At 41.1% G+C, this 10,163-nt stretch overlaps 1 long non-coding RNA gene across 1 annotated transcript in view; it reads right to left on the bottom strand.

The window, feature by feature from the left end:
• Positions 1-9,830, bottom strand: part of LOC117944383 — a 21,481-nt gene extending 11,651 nt beyond the window's left edge. The window contains exon 1 of the long non-coding RNA XR_004656563.1: positions 9,819-9,830. This is a non-coding gene — a long non-coding RNA (uncharacterized LOC117944383). The remainder of the gene's footprint in view (positions 1-9,818) is intronic.
• Between the last annotated feature and the right edge of the window lie 333 nt (positions 9,831-10,163).

The raw sequence follows: 10,163 nt of genomic DNA, 5'->3' as shown, positions 1-10,163 counted from the left end.
GTGTGTGTGTGTGTGTGTGTGTGTGTGTGTGTGTGTGTGCGCGTGTGTGTGTGCGCGTGTTTATAGCTTACATTTATTCAGTGTGCGTCTCTTTTGGCAGGGCAAGGTAATTGGTGGCAGATAAACAGCGCTTAACACACACACAAACACAGACATGCATACAGACACACACACACACACACACACACACACACAAACACGTATATACACACACACACACACACACACAGTAATCAGAAGGGATTTACAATGTGTAGTTGGAGCCTAATTGCTCTTCAGGTCCCTATGAGAGTGCTGCCAAAGCCATTAGCCGCTGCTATTCTCAGAGTATTCAGTGTGTGCGTGTGTGCGTGTGTGGGTGTGTGTGTGTGTGTTTGGTCTCTTGAAAATGAGAGTGCACATCACTTCAGTGTATTTATGCATGTATGCGTGTGTGCTCTGTTTCAAGCATGTGTGCCTGTGATTTTGTGTGTATGCCCTTCTTTGCTTCTCATTGGTGCGCGTGTGCCCGTAGCTTTAGTGCTTTTCTCGGGGACTTGGCTTCCCTCCAAGCCTGAAGAGCTAATTGGAATTAGAATAACATTCCTCAAAGGCCGCTCGTTTAGCGCCGGTGCTGAGTGCTAGCGACAGAGTAGTGGGTGAGAGAGAGGGGGGAGAGAGCGCCCTAACGATCTGTGCTAACAATGTTTTATTCTGATTTTTAATGAGGGGTAATCACTCAGCTGGAGAGGAAGAGCAGCGGTGAAAAAAAGAGAAAGTCGAGGGAAGGATGGAGGGATGGAGAGATGTAGGGGTGGAGAGGATGAGAGGAAGAGAGGTGGAGAGTAATTATCTCCTCTCTGAGCTGTGAGTCACAGCCCGTCTTGCAGTCTTTCCCGGGAAAATTAGAGATGCACACTAACTTCCTTTATTCAGAGTCAGTGCTACCTGACTGTAACGTGATGCCAAAACAGGCCTTTCTGTTTTTTTCATGACGTACTGTAAATGTTATCAAAAAAACAAACACTACGGCCACTACCTTCTGCAAAAATTTACTAGTGCTTCCAGTGGTCTAGTTTATTCCTCATAGGGCGCCCGGGCGGCTCACCTGTTAGAGCGCGCCCATGCAGAGGCCACGCCACAGTCCACGCCGCAGCAGTTGTGGATTCGGGTCCTGCATGTCATTCCCCCTTCCTCTCTGCGTAGCTAGAACACAAAACTGCATTCTCTGAACTAAATGCTTAGTGGCTTTAACCCATTTGTCCAAACAATCACTCTTCTTGTAAAACTCTAAACACTTTCTCATTTGCCAAAACACATCTCACACTGTAATGCAAATGGACTGTATTTATATTGCACTTTTCTAGTCTTAACAACTACTCAAAGTACTTTTACATAGTACAGGAACCATTCACACACATTCTGTGACTGAGGTTGTCATGCAAGGTGCTCGTCATATAAACAAACTATACACATTTCCAATCCGAGGCGCAACATTGTGGAAACTCTGGGTTCAGTGTCTTTCCCAAGGCAGGGCCAGGGATTGAACCAACAACCTTCTGATTGGAAGGGAACCGCTCTACCACTGAGCCAAGCAAAAGTAGAAGTTAAACACACCTACAACACAGTTGTCACATCAACTCAAAATTGTACACACGTTTCTACTGAGGTGATCAAACCAATCATGGAGCATTTGAGCCAGTTCAGAGTGCACAGGTGGCACAGGAGCAGTGAATGTTGATGTCTGATTTTGGCAAAGTGTGCATGTATCTGAGTCTTGACTAATGCTGTTCTCACCGTTTTTTGGGTTATTTTTATAAGACTACATATAAATACATATATTTATATATATATATATATATATATATATATATATATATATATATATATATGTATATGTATATATGTATAGATATACAGTGTATATGTATATGACGTTAGTAGTTTTAAGGAGAAGAAGTTGGTAGGCTATGCATGTTCAAGGAAGTGCAAGGACAGATGGTATTTGTGATCTTGTGTGGTGGGCCGGTCTGGGCCAAAACGCCAGGGTCCCATTATGGGCCCAGTCTGTCCCTGTATGCAAGTTATTGACTGGCTGTGTGTATAATCTGAAAGCATTGCTTGATTTTTCCAGCAGCGTCAGGTGTTTCATGAATATAGTTTGAGAAATTGGTTTTGTGTTTACAGTTTCGAGAAAATGGGTGAGGGTTTCAAGAAATACGTCTTAGCAATCGAGAAAAACTGCAATCAATATGGAGCATGTGTGGGTTGGAGAGAGAGAGATAGAGAGAGAGAGTATAAGAGACTTGAAAAAAAATCAGCAGAACATTGTGAGAATAAGGGAGGCACTAAAACATAAAAGAGCGAGGACAGCCGAGGACAGAGTGACATGGGAATCCAGAGAGAGAGAGATGGAGAGATATGGCAGACAGCAATAGTGTGAAACAGATGCTGCTTAGCAGAGAGTGAGAGGTCAATGGAGCTTGTAGAAGGCTTAGAAAGGGCAGAGGCTGAATCGATTCAAACACACACACACATATACAGTACACACACTTATCTGAGAGTGTGTGTGTGTGTGTGTGTGTGTGTGTGTGTGTGTGTGTGTGTGTGTGTGAGTGGGTGTGTATGTATGTCTGCATTTGTGCACGTGTATGAAGTGGGAGGAGTGGGAGGAGTAGGGGTGAGGGACTGTGATAAATAGAGGCGAGGGTAGGGGTGGAGGGAGAGCGCGAGGTGGGTGATAGCAGCAGGGGAGATAGAGGTGGAGATGGATCAGGAGAGGGATAGAGGCTTATTATGGCTGAGCACTGACAGAGTAAAGGCCCCATGGGTGTGATACTAACACTAGCACGCGCACACACACACACACGCACGGTCTCCAAGTAAACACAAGCTTACACAATCACCCATAAAGTGATGGAGATGGAGCTGCCAGAGTGTAATACAGTTAAAGCCCCATTTCCACCGCCCTCACCACTGAACGTCCACACTCCCGTCCTCTCTTCTCCCATTTTCCTCTCCTTGTTCTCCCCCTCCTTTCTTCTGTCTCTCCTCCCCTGATCATATTCAACTCCCATCCTAATTCTCAGTCTGTCTCCTACATCCTCTCCTCTTCCTGCTCTCCCTCGCTCTCTCCCTCCCCCACTTCTGCTTTACTTTATCGTAGCTTCTCTCCACATGAGGGGATTCTCCAGACCCTCGGAGCAGAAAATGGAGAGTAGTGGAGAGAGAGACAGCGTGAGATAAAAACAAAAATCAATCACTGTGGCAAATATGTTGCAGACACACATGTAGACACAGACATGCATACATATTTAATGTTGTTTTCAAGAAGACAATCATAACCATCACTGTAGTCAGTTCTGTGAGGATGATGCAACTACTTCACACAGTTTGCAACATACCGCTCAAAATACAGTCAGTTCCTAAAAACCAACTGTTCAATACTGAAATTCAGTGGTGAGAAAGCTACTGTTTCAGGTCTAAACTGTTGTTCAATAAATACAACTCAACATAAACTTTATATATCAAATGTTTCTGTTTACCATGTTCATCTTTGCGGCCCTTGTTTTTAGCCATATTTATATTTTTGTGAATTGTTACACGGCTAAGCCAACCTGGACAGAAGACACACAGCTGCTAAAGCTTAAGGTATTCCTACATAAGTCGTGTTGTGGGAAAACTAAAACGGTCTTCCAGTGTCTTTTTCTTCAATAGTATTCTCAGTGTAGAAACTGTGTGGTTTGTAGCCATCACGGCCACTTTTGTGATTATCTCCCCCGGAAACAATCTCCACCTCAGTCAAATTCCTCAAATGTGCCATTCCATTCTAATGATACTCCCAACTTCCAAATTGTTTTGATTTTGGAAAACTGTGAAGCAAGATTACATTAATACGTTTGTGCATCCTATACAACAACAAAAAAGTCAAGCTAGACCTGCAAACACGTATGAACGGGGTCCATGATCCCGGCGCGGCCGGGGACAGTGAAGGCAACGCGCGTCAGATGCAGGTTGAGAGAAGAGTAATTTGGAAAAATAATTGTAGGCTCCATTTTTTTCCACAAAGCCTCAGCGGACCACGGGGAACTACTAAGTTAACTTACATGTTAATCCTAAAAAGTATTAGCAAAGGTTTTAAAAACAACGCCCCTAGTGGCGGAGACTCATTTTTAACTTAATTCTACCTTTTTGGTAGATATTGTTCACACAAATACATTTTGGCTCATGGTTATGTTAATATTTTTTTCTTCATATAAATAAGATTTCTTGTTAGATCAGACTAAGACTGTATTTGTTCAAGACCTTTGTTATTTAAAACAAAACCTGAACCTTTACCTCATGATGTAACTTTTTCCTTTTCCCCACATTTACAATGATGGCAAAGCAATTAAAATATAACAGAAAGTAGTTAAAATTTGACTTTGATCTTCCATTGTGATTATAGGTGAAGACTAAATGTCTAAAAAAGCAGTTTTACACGATGGTCATTATTGCCATTTCACAGACAGTTTTTTCCCTATGTGATTTTCAGTGTGGGAATGCCCTTAGAATAACTACACCGACAAATCTATAAAATAAATGGGTGATGTTGCAAAGTATGACAAAAAGGACGGGATGTGGGACAAACAGAGTTTTATCACAAGAAGAGGATTATGGAAATCAGGTTGTGATCTGTGGTGCGGTAATCCTTGCTGCAGCGAGCAATCCCATAAAAAGTGTTAGTAAGATTAACCAGCAGATTAGCCAAGTAGCCATGCACATATTCAACTGATTAAAACCCTTGAAAAGCCGGACTCTGAGGAGGACCCACACCGTTTAGGATCTGTATCCGCTGTTAGCTGTTAAATCCGGCATGATTATGGAAAACTTTGTGTGTTGCCCTTACTGAATGTGTGTGTGTAGTCACAGAGCCAAGACTAAAAGAATAAAGATAGAGGATTAGCATGACCTAGAGGGTGACACAGGGGGTTTAATTTCCTTATTATCTGATGGTGGATGAGAAAGTTTCCTTTTTGCAATCTATTGTGGTGTATAAATCTAGAATTTGGGATGATTAGTGAGACAGTTAAAGTATGCATGTGCGTGCGTGCGTGCGTGGACTCCGTTGGAAGGATTCATGTTGAAACTTAATCATGTTTTTGATTAGCAGATCCCATAGTTTATGGAGTGATCAGTTGATGATGAGTTTTCAATCCTCCAGGAAAAATGGGTTGGCCAATGTTTTTGATCAGTTCCACAACAACCGGGCAACTGGCCCATCCACCTCACTTTCTCTCCCTGGAAAACAACCAGGACAGGCTGTTCTTCTGGTAGTCCACCACATGTTCATTGGTTTTGCTCTTACTAAGCCTCAGGTGAATGTTGTTGCACCATGTGACGAAACTCTCTATCAGTCCTCTGTACTCCTTTGTAAAAATAGTCTAACTGAATTGTCAATATAGTGACAACTTTCACGATTTTACATGACAAATAAATACATTGTTTGTTGATATGACATGTTTTTCTGACACACTATACTATGACTTCACACACTACATCCTAATGTGGGTAAATATGGTGCAGTATTCCCTGGTGTTTCTCTGACTAAATGAGGCTTGTTCTGGATGTAGTTCTTAATTAAGACTTTGTGGCTCTGGCAAGGAACATTTGAGCAGCTGCAGCATCTCTGGAAGGGGGCTAGGCTGATGTTCAGCTGCTGGTGTAGACTGATTCAGACTGAGACTGTGTGTGTGTGTGTGTGCGTGCGTGTGTGCTTCAGGTGGAGATGCATATTAAAGATGGAAATGAAACACACACACACACACACACACACACGCACACACACACCTTTATCTCTGTCCTATTGAATAACTCTCTAATGCTTTCCATATTCCATGCGAGGGATTATTACAGCTTACCCACAATCCCCAGCAGCTGATTATCCTACATGTTGACAGGACAGAGTTGTGCTATCGCCCTTGTGCAGCAGTCAGCTGTGTGTGTACGTGCGTGTGCATGACTATACTGTACTTTGTGTGTGCGTGTGTGTGTGGTCGTGCTCAGCCAGGCAGATGTTTGTGGTTGATACCTGCAGCGCTGATCACCTCAGCATGCCACCTCACCTTGGGAGGGAGGCAGCTCTAAGCTCATTAGCGCACACACACACACACACACACACAGACACAGACACAGACACACACACACACACACACACACACACACACACACACACACAGACACAGACACAGACACACACACACACACACACACACACACACCCACACACACACACACACACACACATTCACACTCACACTCACACTCACACAGACAGACAGACAGACAGACACACATCTAGGGAGGTTGGGCTAAAAAAACTGAGGAAAAAAGCAAATAAGCCCAGGGGATATAAAGGAGAGAAAAAGGTGAGTTTATTTCCTGGGAGGAAAGAAAATCGCTTTACCAAATAAAAGATAACTAGGTACAATGAGAAAGATGAGGGAAGAAGGGAGTGTGGGGCCTGGAGGTACAAAAAGAGAAAACAAATTAGAAAAAGGAAAAACATCTGCGTAGATGAAGGCTTTGGAAGAACGTAGGAGGGAGGAGGGAAACATAAATGAGGCTGAGAGGAGGACTAGAGAAAGGAGGATAAAGGAAAAGAGGAGGAGGAGGCTTGAAGACAGTATAACAGGATGTAATGGTTTTAAAGGCCTGGTTTTATTCACAATGGCAGCAGCTGCACTCTCATTATCCCTTGCTCGTTTTTGTTTAAATTCAATTTAATCTGGGTGCATTGTAGCTTGGTTTCCTTCTACTGTTCTTCTGTGCTATGTGTACAAACTCATTGTAGAAAATGTCAACATCACAGTGATGGTTAAGCCTTACTTTTATTTTGATTGATGAAAAACTATATATCTGACACATCTCAAATAAAGAAAATGAAAATCAATCAGTTAATTACATTAGTACAGTGGATAGAGCTAGGGGGGGGAGGCCTGGCTAATCCACACAGCACTCCATGTTAGAAGAAAAACATGCTCAGGTTTAGTGCCATTTCTTTAAACCAATCTCGCCTTGGGATCGCTAAGCGCCGGACACAATAACGGTACCGCCGCGAAATAGCCTGGGGAAGGAACTTGTGCTGGTGGAACATGTGCTTGTTCAAAAGTTGTTTTAGTCGTGCAACAGAAAACTCTGATTCAGACATCTGAGGAGCAGTTGACCATATTCCTCATAAATCCACAGGACTTTAGAATGCCAACACAAAGAAAGCAGAAGGTGAGAGACATCCGTCCAAAAATGAGGGAACTGCAGTTCCTTTCAGCTTTAGTTTTTTTTTAGCAGAGTTTGAATAATCCGGCTGACAACGTTTCTGTTTTGGTTCACTCTCACCTTATTAGCACCGTTTTCAGCCAAAAAGCTCTCATAACCACTGTAAACTACCTGATATGTACCACACGGCAAACAGACTAAGTTAGCGACTGACTGATCAACATATTGGAGCATTTAGCTAAAGAGCCAGATCATTTTTCTCAAGAGTTGGTGGAAATCTGAAAAAGAATAAAAATAAGAATAAATATTGGACTTGGATTCATCAGGTGCTCAGAAGTTGTTGCTCTGTCTGCTGGATGTGTATAGATACATATAACATAACAATAACATGCAAATACACGTACTTCCATCACACAATTATTTGTATTTCTGTATGTGTTTGGATCCCCAGTATTGAATGACTCGAATATACATTCTACCTCAACATTATAGCTGAAGATCTTAAATCCTAAAACAGAGCATTTTTAAAGTGAACACAGCCTAATATGTCACCACCTCATGTCCTGAACTTGTCTTCTTAAATGTAGAAATAAAGGAAGACTCACATCCGTACTGTACACATGAGATGAGCAGTGGGAAGAGAGCACCTTTTTTGTGTGGCGTTGAGATAAATAGGATTAGGGATTTGGCAGATTTAGAGGGATTAATCCATCTGTGTATCAGAGAGAGGCAGCAGCAGTAATGATCAAAAGAGAACGTGGTGATTCAGAGCTCAGAAATCTCTGGATAGACTGAAAACTTGGAGTGACATTTTCTCAATTTTTTCTCAACGGATCAGCTTTCATTTTGTAACTGTGACTCTTGTAATTACCACATAATCACCTCATACTGTACAACACTGTGTGTGTGTTTGTGCAAAAGCCGGGGATAGACAGAGAGTTATATATTCACAGTAATTAATCAGATTTACAGTTTATATCAGGGGAGAGAGAGTCTGTTTGTTGTGGGTGTTAGTATTAAGCAGGGGATTGGACTTGGTTATTTAACACAGATTTGATTTGAACAGCTGCTCTGTTTTTCTACTATCTATATATCCTTATCAATACAACATAGGCTAAAATAAAATCCACATAAACTCACCAGCAACTTCTCTTTACAGCAGACTGAAACATCCCCAGTTGGTCGAGTGGCCCATCCATCTTCTTCATTATTCACCTTTACCCACTTAATACCATTTAGGACCACAAGTGGCTGAAACTGAAACTAAAAGCAGGAAAATAATATAGACAACAGGGAAAGGAATATCATAATTAGGCATAACCTTGTTGGAGGAATGCATTATACTGTCTCCCTAATCAATTGCAACATCACAGAGTACGGTCTAGACCTGCTCTTTTATGAAAAGCGCAATGAGATAACTGTTGTCGTGATTTAGCGCAATATAAATAAAATTGAATTGAACTGAATACCAATAGCTGCCAAGAATGTGATTTGTAGGTGGAACAACACTGACTATCTACCTATACACATGGACTTTTGCCAGCATATGTACATCATCACTAGTAATAATGTATGCAAATGCAGATGTCAATTAAAAACTCAGAAGTCAGAGCCGATTTGTAGAAAGTAAACAAGCTTGTATGCTGAGAAAACTTACCTGGGTGGAACTTTTGTGGACATTGGATTTCCATCTTGTCTTCATTGGACCCACAAATGTGGTTTGGGGAGAATAGATGATTGTAGACAATATTTGGCACGTGGCACTTGCTGTCTAACTAAGTTTCATTGAAACAATGTTACAGTAGCAGCAAACCACTATACTTGCAGCTGGAGCCTTTCAAGCTGCCCACACTCATTAGGTCAAGTTGCTTGCTACGTGATATGGAGTCACACTCAGTAATACTTCCAGAGACTTGATCCCATTCAGGTACATTTCAATCACCATCTTCACGGGATGTTGTTTATCTCCTGTTGAGTGTTAGTCCAGTCATATATACAATATGCAGTCAAGTGCACAACGTACAGTGTATGCATCCTGTTTTGTCATTTCATAAATGTGTACACAGGCAAGATGGTAAAAGTAAAGAACTTAAATGTAGATTGTAGCTACTTAAATTCATGCTAAGGGGTTGTAAAACATGAATATGAACGGAAAGACCATCGTGCTACGGTGGAATCCATTTTGCTTCATCTTTTAAAAGTTTTGACTAAATAACTTACGTAATGTTATGGGAAAATCTTTATTCTGAATCAGTTCAGTTTAAGTCAGTACGGCACACTCACCTTCACAATGACGAAGGCTGTTGAGGTTTTAAAAAAGTGAAAAGGTTTCAGCACCATGTCAATGCGTCTTTGAAACTAAACCAAAAGAAATTCTTACTTTGAGAATGCACTTACAGTGAGGTGCAGACATGTGTAAGTCATTGTAACACCATCAACACTAAAACATGTTGCAAAACCGTTCTTTATGCTGCAACAAGTACGTTTTAGTTCAAACCCAAATGAGGGCAGCCATCATCCTCTGCTGGCAACTGAGCAGTTCAGAGTTGAGTAATATACTTTGCGCAAGGGAACCACGAAGACACTACTACACACTAGTTAGTCACTTTACATGTCATTTAGCTTACGCTTTTATCCAAAGTATCTTACAATTTATATATATATATACACACACACACACACACACACACACACATATATATATATATACATATACACACACACATATATATATATATATACATACATACATATATACACATATATATATATATACACATACAAATATATATATACATACACATATATATATATACACATATATATATATATACACACATATATATACACACATATACAGTATATACAGTGGGTACGGAAAGTATTCAGACCCCTTTAAATTTTTCACTCTTTGTTTCATTGCAGCCTTT

The sequence above is a fragment of the Etheostoma cragini genome, chromosome 5 (assembly GCF_013103735.1).
Source record: "Etheostoma cragini isolate CJK2018 chromosome 5, CSU_Ecrag_1.0, whole genome shotgun sequence".
Classification (NCBI taxonomy): Eukaryota; Metazoa; Chordata; class Actinopteri; order Perciformes; family Percidae; genus Etheostoma; species Etheostoma cragini.
Note: the sequence above shows the minus strand (reverse complement) of the source record. Positions and strands in the feature narration are given on the sequence as shown.